General features: G+C 41.7%; 1 protein-coding gene across 1 annotated transcript in view; it reads left to right on the top strand.

The window, feature by feature from the left end:
- The window catches only part of plekhh1 (pleckstrin homology, MyTH4 and FERM domain containing H1), a 77753-nt gene that overhangs the window by 3053 nt on the left and 61736 nt on the right, over positions 1-12964 (top strand). The window contains exon 2 of the mRNA XM_089004037.1: positions 10014-10215. The gene's annotated coding sequence lies outside the window, so the exon portion shown is untranslated. The remainder of the gene's footprint in view (positions 1-10013; positions 10216-12964) is intronic.

The raw sequence follows: 12964 nt of genomic DNA, 5'->3' as shown, positions 1-12964 counted from the left end.
CTTTGGAGAAACGACCCTGGTCGTACATGTGGAAACTGGTTCCGCTCTGGCACGGGACAAGCGAGACAAAAAAAGCCATTGCTATCTATTAGCTAGCTACCTAGCTGGCTATCTATTTGCTATCCATTTGCTATCTAGATAGCGGCCTAGCTGGATATCTATTTGCTATCTATTAGCTAGCTACCTGGCTGGCTATCTATTTGCTGTCCATTCGCTATCTATTAGCTGTCTGGCTAGCTAGCTATGTAGATGGCTATTTATTAGCTATATGGCTGTCTAGCTAGTTAGCTGGCTATCTATTAGCTATCTGTTGGCTAGCTAGGTAGCTATCTATTTGAGTTACTTCCGGGTTGAGTGAACGCTGGCGCATGTGACTTCCACTTCTTACCCACAGAAAAACGTATCCTGTGTCCTTGAGAGTGTTGAAAGGCGCTTAGAAATTAAATGTATTATTATTTTTATTATTATTATTATTATTATTATTATTATATCGTAACATCGAAACGATCACCAGAAAATAGGCACAAAATGGCGACCTCCTGTGGCCACCTCCATTTCCACAGGCGGATAAATTCCTTATATGGAGCTTGGACGCCCTCTTCTGGCGGCTTATGGGTGCAACACGAGGTTGTCAGACCAAACAAGTACAGCAAAATGCATTGACGTGATGGAAGGACTGCTAAAATGTGTCCTTTTTTCATTCAGGGGCGTTCTTTTAGTGACTTGTCACCAACTCAAAAACAAGACTTTGTGAATATTCAGTGCGAGTCGTAAAACGTAAAATATAGCTACATGCGGTGGAGTCTTATTAAAATACGCTCAGTCGAAGTCATTTGAAGCCATTTTACAAATGATGGACACAACTTGTCCCGAGACGTCGGTTGTCCTTTAAAGTAGCTCCTCAAATGAAATCGTCGATTAGCAAAACGGCTCCACAAACGAACAGCAAAAAAAAAAAAGAAAATTGCTTCAATGAACAAAATCCGTGAATCCTTTCAATACTTTTGGGTCAGGGTTCATTGTGAATGAATGGATGGGGGGGTGACAGTGAGTGACAGTTGGGGGAGGGGTTAGGGGGGGTCCATGCAAATGGAGATTGCCTCTATTGAATTCTATTGCCGGCCTGCAGCTTTGATGTTCAAGTGGATAGATGGGCGTGGGGGGGGGGGGGGCAACTTTCACTGCACACCTCCTCCAAACTGCCCCACCTCTTGTCACCCCCCCCCCCCCCCGCTCTCATTTCACCCCCCACGGTGCCATTCTTCTCGTACCCCTCACCCTGGCTGGCTATGTGTTGGCTATATGTTAGCTATCTAGCTGCCTGGTTGTCTATCTGTTAGCTGATTGGCTGGCTATCTATTGGCTATTTGTTGGCTGGCTAGTTATCTGTCTAGCTATCTGGCTATCTATTAGCTATGTATCTGGCTAGCTGGCAAGCAAATAGCTGGCTATATATTGGTTATCTCGCTGGCTGGCTATCTGTTAGTTATCTATTAGCTATTTATCTGTATAGCTTGCTAGCTGTTGGCTATCTGTTAGCTATCTATCCGGCTGGCTATCTATTGGGTATCTGCTGGCTGGCTAGGTATCTGGCTAGCTATCTGGTTATCTATTAGCTAGCTATCCGGATAGCTGGCAAGCTAATAGCTGGCTATATATTGGCTATCTAGCTAATCGGCTGGCTATCTCTTAGCTATCTATTAGCGATCTAGCTGGCTATCTGTTGGCTATCTGTTAGCCGGCTAGTTGCGCGACAAAGGCTTGAGGTGGTCCACAAAAAAAAAAAACGTGGGCATATTGAAATTGGGCTGAAAGCAAATGGAAGTGGGGCGAAAGGGGGCGAGGTGGGGGTGCCCCCACGCACACAATCAGGCAGGCTAATTAAATCATTTTTTCACATTTTACCAAAGGGGAAGATTAATCCAGTGGGCGGAGCTTAACTGCTTTTTTTTGTGTGTAAAACTTTTCACGTCTTGTATTTTCGTGGAAGCCCCTAAAAAAAATCAAAAAAGATACATATTCGTACATAGATATACTTGTCACACTTGAGAATTTTCAATGGCGATGTTATTTTCAGAGGACAAGAAAATGTTTTGGTGGAAGCGATGACGGTCGCCGAAGTGGAACGGGCGCGCAAAGAGTTAAGTGTCGGTCGGCCTTTGCCGAGTGGAAATTAAAAGCGTCTTGTAATCACACGGCAGGAATGCAGTCGGTGCGCACAGTTAAACACTCCCAAAGCGCCTCGCTCTACTTGAGCCCCGCCGGCCGCACAAAGAGCCCTTTTGTTCTCCGCTTCGCTCTTGAAAAGGCCACCAGGCTCTTTCTGACCCTTCCTCCTCCTCCTCTTCCTTCTTCTTCTTCTTCTTCTTCTTCTTAGTTCTTGCTTTGCGTGCTTTGCTGCTTTCATTCAGTCCGTTTCTTTGATTGCGCTGACGTGCGCGGCGATCCAAAGGCTAACCTGATGGAGGACATTTTAAGAAAAGAAATACAAATTTGTGTACTCGGGTACAAAATGGAAAACTCTATATTAATACATGTATATGTATATATGTATAAGTATGTGTATATGTATATATGTATATTTGTAGATATATGTGTATATGTGCATATGTATATGTAGCATTTATATATGTATGCGTATAAATCTATATGTATCTGTATATATATATATATATATATATATATATATATATATATATATATATATATATATATATATATATATATATATATATATATATATATATATATATATACAGTAAAGTGTCGTTATATCGATATCGGATATATCGATAGTCCCGGTTATATCGATATTTTTTCGGACTCCCTTGAATATCGATATAACGAGACTTTACTGTATATATATATATATATATAGCTAGATAGCTAATAGATAGCGAGCAAGATAGCCAGCGAGCCAGCTAAATAGCTGATAGCAAATACAGTGATACGTAGCCAGCCAGCTAGCCAGATATCCAGCTTGATAGCTCGATACACTGTAGATAGATAGCTGAATAAAAAGAAGTGAAGAGAGGAAACATTTCACACACACACCCCACCCCACTTCAGAGCAATGTCAAATACAGGAAATAAAGCAGTCACAAAGATAGTACAAAAGGACCAGGGAGTAAAACCAAGATCAAAATCGGAATCATGTTTTAGTGATCTAAAACACAGTTTGAGTCTCTATTCATTTTTTTTCCAAGCATTTTTTGTCCTTTTGATTGTAATTTTTTGGCCATCAACAGATGTAAACATTTAAGACCTTAATCGTAAAACATTTTTAAGATTACGATTTTTTTGGTGGGGTTTTCCGAACAAAGCGCAACGATTTTCATCTGTCATCTCGCCATTTGCAAACGTCGCCAAAAGCTAAACTTGCACAAGATCAACCTCGGCATTAATTACAATAGTTTAATTGCGCGCAAGCGCGTCGTTAGCCTTTGCCATGTCCTCGTCAAATGTTTGACAGGTCGGGCTTTTATAGCCGCCGCTTGTTTGACAACACTTTGACAAACTTGGCAAGGCGCGTGAGGCCCAAATTGTGCAACAGCGCATCTTCACCGCTCGCATTCCAAACCACATTCATTCAAAATCCTCAACTGCAGGCTTGGCGCTAAGCTAATGACTTCCTCAAACAATAAAGGAGACGTGCACAGACTTCATGAAATATTGGCGCTCATAAAAAACGAGAGTTAGTTAAAGTGAAAGAACTAAAAGTTAACCAACTTTGAGCTGGCTAACCTTTGCTAGCTAGCAAACATTAGTTTTTCTCGCATTCCAAACCACATACATTCAAAGTCATCAACTGCAGGCTCGGCGCTAAGCTAATTGCTTCCTCAAACAATAAAGGAGACGTGCGCAGTCTTCTTGGAATAGTGACGCTAAAAAAAAAAACGAGAGTTAGCTAAAGTTAATTTACTAAAAGTTCACCAACTAGACAGCTTATTCGCTAGCCAGCTCATTCACTACCTACCTCATTTGCTAGCTACCTTATTCGCTAGCTAGCTCATTTGCTAGCTAGCTAATTTGCTAGCTACCTCATTTGCTAGCTATCTCAATTGCTAGCTACCTCATTTGCTAGCTAGCTCATTCGCTAGCTAGTTCATTCATTAGCTAGCTCATTTGCTAGCTAGCTCATTCGTTAGCTAGCTCATTTGTTAGCTAGCTCATTCGCGAACTACCTCGTTTGCTAGCTACCTCATTCGCCAGCTACCTCATTTGCTAGCTAGCTCCTTCACTAGCTAGCTCATTCGTGAGCTACCTCGTTCGCTAGCCCCTAAAATCAGGAAAATGGGTCACGCCAATTTGGAATTTGGACACCGCTGAGTTTTCGTGGAGTTTTTTTTTTGCCCCGCATCAACTGGAATTTTGGGCTGACCTACTTGAACGTCACGTTGCCTGCGCACGTTGCATTCAGCAAGTGCACAGCCGCTTCTCTTTTGGCTTCCTGCCATATAAAATGTAGCGTACGTCGACACCGCAACGCCGATCTTGGTTTCCTGCCCGTATCTTGAACGAAAACTGTGCACGACTCCCGCGTTAACATTTAACATTATTTCAAACTTGATTTGGAGAATGTGTTTTTGGTGGAAAACAAACAACAAAACAAACAACCAAGAGATGTCAAAACGTAGGTCAAATCAAACGACCGTTTGAGAAATTCATGGTATGAAGCGAATCGTGACCCTGTGGTTGCGTTGGTTGCGCTAATGCTGTCCGAGTTTTTCTCAATTCCGATCTTCAGCAAGGCGGTGGGTGCCGTTAACAGTCATCAGGGTTGTCAAACTCCGGTCCTCGTGGGCCGAGGTCCTCCATGTTTTCCAAGTCTCCCCGTTGCAAAGCACCTGAGGCTGTGTTGCAACAGGGAGACTTGGAAAACATGTAGGATTGCGGCCCTCGAGGACCGGAGTTTGACCCCCCATGCGTGAAGTGAACGTCGGACCGTCGCAGACGTTGAGTTCGGACTGACGGGTTGAATCCAAGCAACGGCAGAAACAAATCTGTCCTCAGTCCAGATATTTCCATCAAAATAAAGTTTGAAAAGTAGCTTCTAGGAAGCGGTGCAGGTCAGTTAGCCCGAGTAGGGTTTTAAAAGTTTCCGAACGCCACCCCTCCCCCCTCTCGAGGTTGCTTTACAGTACAAAATCTGTTACTTTGCTTCCCTCGGAAAGTGAAAGGCATAAAGTTTGGTCGCGCCATTAAAGTGAATGGCGACTGTACGGCCCTGGTGGAAAGTCTTGTGGAAACACTGACTCACGAACGACGCTTTAGGGACGCCGGCCGAGTCCAGCTGGCCCGAGACCTTAATTTTTAAAACATCTTCATCGTTACGACAGCGACCGAACGCAGCGGGAGAAAATCAACTTTTACTCCGTCCGAGGGGGGGCATAAATAAGAGTCGCAGATCTCGCCGGGCCACAACTCTTTACCCACGTGTTCGAAACCTTAAAGGACAACCGACACCATTTTGACTCAAATGCAAAAGACCAATAAAAATGACTTAAAATGTCCTAAAACTACTTCAAAATGATCTCGGAGATGGCGAGTTTCAGAAGGTCCCGCCCCCTTGCAGATGACATCACGCCAGGACGTCTTGCCTTGCTCTAGAATCAAAACAATGGCTTCAGATTCGGAAAAGATGCTTTCTTGTCACTCATCCAATTATGAATATAATTCAAATAGTTCTGAAGAGGAAAGCATACATGTTTGCCATCGATTAAGTTTTTCAAGCTCTTCTATTGCCTGAGACCGTTGCTTAGACAACACCAGAAACACCCTTAGCCACACGTAGCAATGGTCGACTTAGCATACTATCTAGCTGGCTATCTATTAGATCTATGGCTAGCTGTCTAGCTGGCTATCTATTAGCTATCTATTGACTGTCTGCTATCTACCGAGCTAGCCTTCTATCTATTTGAGTTACTTCTGGGTTGAGGCGGCGGCTTCTGGGGTGTGTGGCTGCCACTGCTATTTGCTATCTATGAGCTATCTAGCTGGTTATGAGTTATAGCCCCCGCCCCCTCCATCCATGCACTCTCCCCAGAGTGCTTACAGCTGCAGGGAGGGAGTTTGGAAGGAGGCCTGGGGGTCGGAGGTATGGGGGTCGGGGGCTCTTGTAGCGGAACAGAGTCGCCACATAGAGCCCCCTTCATGAAGTCACATCTGGAGAGCTCAATGGAGCTCGCAGGCTAATGAAAGTCTTACGTTATGTCATTGAGCTCTTCCATGATGGCCGCCAGATGGCAAAGTTGTCGGCGCGGGATGCTAGTTAGTTTTTTTTTTTTGTGCTGCCATTCCAAACAGAGGACTCCGCTTCTTTGTACCGATGGTTATTTCTTGGATGTTATTTCACACCACCGTAGAACTACAAACAAGCATACAAATATCGCTATTATTTACACATAAACATTTGGACTTGACCTCAATGAAATAAAATGTATGCAATAAAACCACTTGGCCCGCTTTCCGTCCCAAATGGAAGATTTGATCTTCGTCCTTTTGGGGTCATTGTGTTGCTCTTTTTCTTATTTCTATTTATAACTGTATTTTATTTATTGTATTCTATTTGTGATTGTATTTTATTTATTATAGTGCCTTTGCTTTTCTGTGACTGTAAAGTGTCCTTGAGAGCTTTGAAAGGGGCTTAAAATGTAATGTATTATTATTATTATTATTATTTAAAATTATCATTATTATTGTTGGTGTAGGTATGGGGCGGGTTCTGCGCAGAATATTTGGAACCAGATCCACCTGTTGTGTCATGTCTTAATAATAATAATAATAATAATACATTTCATTCAAAAAAAAAACGAATCAGTTCCGGTTTTTTATTGTTTGGGGGCGGATAAAGCGCTGGCCATGGCCTCTGGCAATGTTTTTTTCCCTACCACAAGGGAGCAGCATTTCCATTTTTCCTAATAATAATAATAATAATAATAATAATTGCTATTGCTAATGGCCTCTGGCAATGTTTTTTTCCCTACCACAAGGGAGCAGCATTTCAATTTTTCAGAATAAGAATAAGAAGAATTGCATTCACAGGATATGTTTTTCTGTGGGTGAGCAGCGGCAGCCACACGCGCCAGCGTTCACTCAACCCGGAAGTAACTCAAATAGAAAGCTAGCTAGTTCGCCAATCGATAGCCTACAGATACCTAGCTAGATAGCCAGCCAGCTAGATAGCTAATAGATATCCAGCTAGATAGCTACTAGCTAGCTAGCTAAAGCACCCTTCAAAACTCTCAAGGTCACTTTACATCCTGTGGGTGAGCAGCGGCAGCCACACGCGCCAGTGTTCACTCAACCCGGAAGTAACTCAAATAGATAGAAAGCTAGCTAGTTCGATTTGAATGGCAGTGATAGAGTTAACGAACGAAAGTATAGTTGGACATGTCATTTGCTTTTTTTTTTACGTTTGATGGAAGCTGATCTTTCAACTGGGCGTGGCAATTGATCCCGTCATGCATGTCGTATGATTCTGTATGTTGATAGATTTATTTTTTGAACTTGTTGTTGCAACGGGCATGTTTTAATTACCCAATTAAAAAAAAAAAGGTGTGTTGCATACATTTTCCATGACAAGCAAATAATCCGAATGACACCCTCTGACAATAGCCATTAAGTCATCAAGCGTAGCTTAGCATTTTTTCTTTTTTTTGGTTGGGCGACTCGCTACACATCAACGCAAGCGCCCGCGAGCGCTTGGCGAGCTGTTGATTTAATAAACGCGCTGACGTGACGCAAAAAGGCCTTTTGTGAGCTTTAATTCTCTCGGCGTGGCCCTTTTGCCAGCGAGCGAACCAACGAGCGTGTGGAGGCAGGAGAGGAGCAGCAGGCCCGACGGGTTTTCTCGTCTTATCTGACGTGCGGGTGTGGACGACGCGACGAGGGCGCAGTGTTCTCATTAAAAACAATCTTTCAAAGATCAATATTTTTTAATAGTCCTGTCAAATAAAAATGCATACGTAATAAAAATCCAACTCTATTCTGAGCACATCACAACTATAAGAAATACAATTAATTCATATAGAAATCAATAAAATCCAGATATATTTATTGCATTGCAATTATTATTATTATTAATAATAAAAAAAGAGGATGCACAAAACCGGGATAGATGAAAGGAAAAGATTATTATTATTATTATTATTGTTATTATTATTATGAATTATGAAAATGTCTTCACCAGAAAAACATTATTTTGGGTCCCCTATGGATTTTTTTTTTCTAAAAATACATATTTTAGGAATAATATAATATAATTAATATAATATAATGCAATTATAATAATATAATGCAATACTCATATAATGCAATAATAATAATCCATTTTATTTCAAGTGCCTTTCAAAGCATAGATACAATCATAAATAAAATAAAATTTTAAATAGAATACAATAAATAAAATACATATTTTATGTCATATCATGCAATCATAATAATACAATAGTATTAATCATTTTAATGACAATTTAAATAATATAATTTATAATGTCATAATATTTTGGGATTTTTTTTGTGAAACAAAATTCTTTAAATAATTGTAAAAAATTAATAAGAACCAAATGTGGAAACATCAGTTTCTACTTCAAAACATATTTATTTGATTGGATTTATTTTGAATGAAAGAAATAAAACAACAACCCAACTTAATTCCTTTAAGATGACCATTTCATGTATTTATTTATTTATTTATTTATTTATTTATTTGTTTATTTGTTTGTTTGTTTATTACAGAAAGTGGGACTGTTTTATTTTGGTAAGAGCTTGACAAATCTCCCAAAATATGCAACTTAATACAAACATAATTACTGGTATTTATTATGTTTTTTTCTCACCCAAAGTACATCTTTAGTCAAGTAAGCTAACTTTTTTTCCAATATTTAATTTCCGGAACTGATTATGGTTGAAAAACAATGTAGCAAATTGCGTCATTCCCCCGAGGGAAGCCATCATGGACCGTTAACGTGCCTTTCCTGTGCCGGCCTCCCTCGGTGCAGCTTGATGCGCATGTGTGTGTGTGTGTGTGTGTGTGTGTGTGTGTGTATGCATGCGTGCGTGTTTATGTGTGTGTTTGCGTTTGAGTGTGTATTTCCTTGTGCGTGGGTGTGAGATCTGCGGTTTCTTCCAGTCGGTCCTTATCTTCGTCTCTCTCTGCCTGAGGCTCATCCAGTAGATCATTGTGAAACATACACACATTTACACGCATACACACACACATTCCTGTTTCAAAGTTTTCGTGAGATCCGGATAACTCCAGATAAGGAGTGAGGACCACCGTTGCTGATTTAGTTTAGAGAAGAACTAGTGTTACATTTGAAGACTAAATGTCACCCCATTTCCCACTTCAACTTCTTTAACAACAAAGAAATAAAAAGTGGACTTGAAACTGGAATAACAGCAGGAGTGGGGTTTCTGAATGGTTACATTCAAAGTCCTCAGCCCTGTATGGAATTTGGTTAAAATATTGTTTGACTTTTTGTGGTATCAACTGTTTCCTCTCATTAACCACGCACACCCATATACACACACAGTGAGTAAAAAGTGTGTGTATACAAGTGAAATGAAACAAAGGTCAATAAAACCACTGTATTATACTGTAGAGTTTATTCCTTTAATTATAATAACATAGCACATTTATTATACATAAAGTAAGGTATATTGTGTGTAGTTTTAAGGCTTATTAAGTTGAAAATTATGTTTTATGGAAACCTGAGAACGGATTGTTCTGATTTTAATGGTTTCCTATTGGAAATTAAATTTTGGGATACACACTTTTCGCCTTACACACTCTGTCTGGGAACCAATTAAGTTCGTAAGCCAAGGTATCACTGTACATTGGTTTGTGGGGGTGCACATTTTGGAGTGGAGCAAAATGTCCAAAGTGCCTCCCGAATGTCCAGATCTTGACATTTGCCGAGTGGAACGATGTGTTTCCACAACCTGTCAAAGGCACATTTTTCACCCCCACCACCACCTTCGCAGATGTTTTCCCTTCCATTCTTGCGCAGGTCAGAGGTCGCCAATTAGCCGCGGGGAAGAAAAGCACACGTGACACTGGATCCCCGGCGGGGGCCTAATGGCGGTTAAGGCCGAGCCCGCCCGGGCGGAGGGGCCGGTCGCCTTCGGAGCCCCCCCCCCGAGGATGGCGGAGCGGTCGCCGTTTGTTGTCTTCGAGTTGATCTGCAATCAGCCCGCCCGCGGCACACCGAGGTAAAGATAACAAGCTACGAGTTTATTGCCCCCCGCACACCCCATTGCAACCGGCGGATGATTGCACACTCGGATAGGGAAGAGGTCGGAGGTCACGGCGAAGGCGTCGGGTCGGGGTGCCGGGTGGACTTGTAGACTGGAAAATTCGCCGCTAGCAGCTAGCTGCTATGTGCTAGTTTCTAGCCTCCATACCAAGAATGATAGAAGCGTTTGCTGATTGCTGACTGTTATGTAGTCGATATCTGGCTAGCAAGCTAGCTATTAGCTATCTATTAGCTGGCTAGTTAGCTTTCTATGAGTGGGTTGAGTGAACGCTGGTGCATGTGGCTGCCGCTGTTCACCCACAGAAAAACTTGTCCTGTGACTGTAAAGTGACCTTGAGAGTTTTGAAAGGCGCTTAGAAATGAAATGGATTATTATAAAATATAATGCAATACATGCATATTGGTTGATATAGCGCTTTAACAAAAGCTGAAGCTGGAACAAACCACTAACATGGACAAAAGAGAAATGCTGCCACCTTGTGGACACGAAAAAACATTGCCAGAGGCCATGGCCAGCGCTTTCTCTGCACCCAAGCATGAAATTTAGCTATCTAGCCCGCTAGATCACTAATAGATAGCAAATAAATAGCTAGCTAGGTACCCAGCTAGATGGCTAGTCACAGAACAAGTTTTTTTTCTGTGGGTGAGCAGCGGCAGCCACACACGCCGGCGTTCACTCAACCCAGAATAACTCAAATAGATAGAAAGCTAGCCAGCTAGCAAACAGATAGCCTGTTAGATACCTAGCCAGCTAGATAGCTAATAGCTAGACAGCTGGATAGCAAATAGATAACTAGCTAAGTAGCCAATTAAACAGCCCGATAGCTAGTCACAGAATAAGGTTTTTTTTTTCTGTGGGTGAGCAGCGGCAGCCAGCGTTCACTCATTTTGGTTAGCCGCCTTCATTTTTATCATTGCCCCAAAATGTAAACTGACAGGAAGAGGTTCAGGAAGTTTTTTTTTTGTGTGTTTTTTTTTTTTTGTGTGTGTGCGCGTGTGTTGATGACGCTTCTCAAAGTGAGATGCAGACAAAAAGCCACTTCCTGGTGTCAAGGTGCACCGCGCAAACAGGAAGCAGACGTCTTTCATGTCCTGCTCGACAAGCCGGGCTAAAGTCACTTTCACGCCACCCCAACATTCCAGAACATGAGCTCGCTTGAAAAAAAAAATAATAATAATAATAATAAATAAATAAATAAATCTGTATTCCGTTTTCATATTATTATGAATTTAATTGCTACTCCTTTTTTTCGTTAGCTTGGCTGCCCTACGGACCTGTTTAAAAAGTTATTTTTTTTGTGTTGTGTTAATTTTGTTATTATATATTTATTCATGTAATTATTTATTTAGTAATTTTTGTATCTATGCAATTATGTACAGTACATATTTATGCAATTACAGTTTAGTGGATAATTGAAACTAGTATTTTTTGGGGGGGCGGTTATGTTCAAATACTGCTGGAATATGATAATTAATAATAATAATAATTTTGGCGACTGATAATAATGCTAACAATGATCGATAATAATAATAATAACTTTGGAGATGATGATAATGGATAATTGCTGTAATGACGATAACGATAATTAATAATAATAATAATTTTGATGATGAAAATAATGATGATACCTGTCAGAACTGACAGGCAAGCCACGCCCCCCGCTGTCCGCTCGTCCCTCCAGGATGCTGCTCCAGGTAGTAGAGAGCATGTAAGCTCCCTCATCCCTGTTGATGGTCCTTGGTCCTCGCTTTCGGATTTCAATGGCCTCCCTGATCCAGCGCTGATGTTTGTTGTCTTCGGTGCGGATGACTCTGGCCTTCTCCCAGTCCATGATGTGGTTCTCTCTTTTGCAGTGGTCCGTGATGGCTGATTTATGGTGCTCCTGTTGTGCTTGTTCTTTTATTGCTCTTGTTTGGATTGTTGCCGTCTCCTTCTCGCACTCGTTCTTGTGCTCTTTCTTTCTTGTATTGAAACTCCTTCCTGTCTCCCCGATGTATGATTTATTGCATGACTTGCATGGACTCCCATGCAAGTCATGCAATAAATCATACATCGGGGAGACAGGAAGGAGTTTCAATACAAGAAAGAAAGAGCACAAGAACGAGTGCGAGAAGGAGACGGCAACAATCCAAACAAGAGCAATAAAAGAACAAGCACAACAGGAGCACCATAAATCAGCCATCACGGACCACTGCAAAAGAGAGAACCACATCATGGACTGGGAGAAGGCCAGAGTCATCCGCACCGAAGACAACAAACATCAGCGCTGGATCAGGGAGGCCATTGAAATCCGAAAGCGAGGACCAAGGACCATCAACAGGGATGAGGGAGCTTACATGCTCTCTACTACCTGGAGCAGCATCCTGGAGGGACGAGCGGACAGCGGGGGGCGTGGCTTGCCTGTCAGTTCTGACAGGTAGGTCACGCCCTCATAGCAACACCAGCTGAAAATGGCGCGTCACAGCAACATCCGTGACACTCTGACGAAGGCGGAAGTAGTCGCCGAAACATGTCAGGTATTTGAACACCGACAATACACTGTCTGTAAGTAAGGAATCTGCTTAACATTAGTTATCAAGTAGACAGGATGAATTTAGTACAACGAAACATATTTATGCAATTACAGTTTAGTGGATAATTGAAACTAGTATTTTTTGGGGGGGCGGGGTTATGTTTGAAAAACTGCTGGAATATGATAATAATA

The sequence above is a fragment of the Hippocampus bargibanti genome, linkage group LG09 (assembly GCF_051943395.1).
Source record: "Hippocampus bargibanti isolate YZ-2025 linkage group LG09, ASM5194339v1, whole genome shotgun sequence".
NCBI lineage: Eukaryota > Metazoa > Chordata > Actinopteri > Syngnathiformes > Syngnathidae > Hippocampus > Hippocampus bargibanti.
The sequence above is the reverse complement of the archived record's forward strand: the minus strand, read 5'-3'. Positions and strand labels throughout refer to the sequence as shown.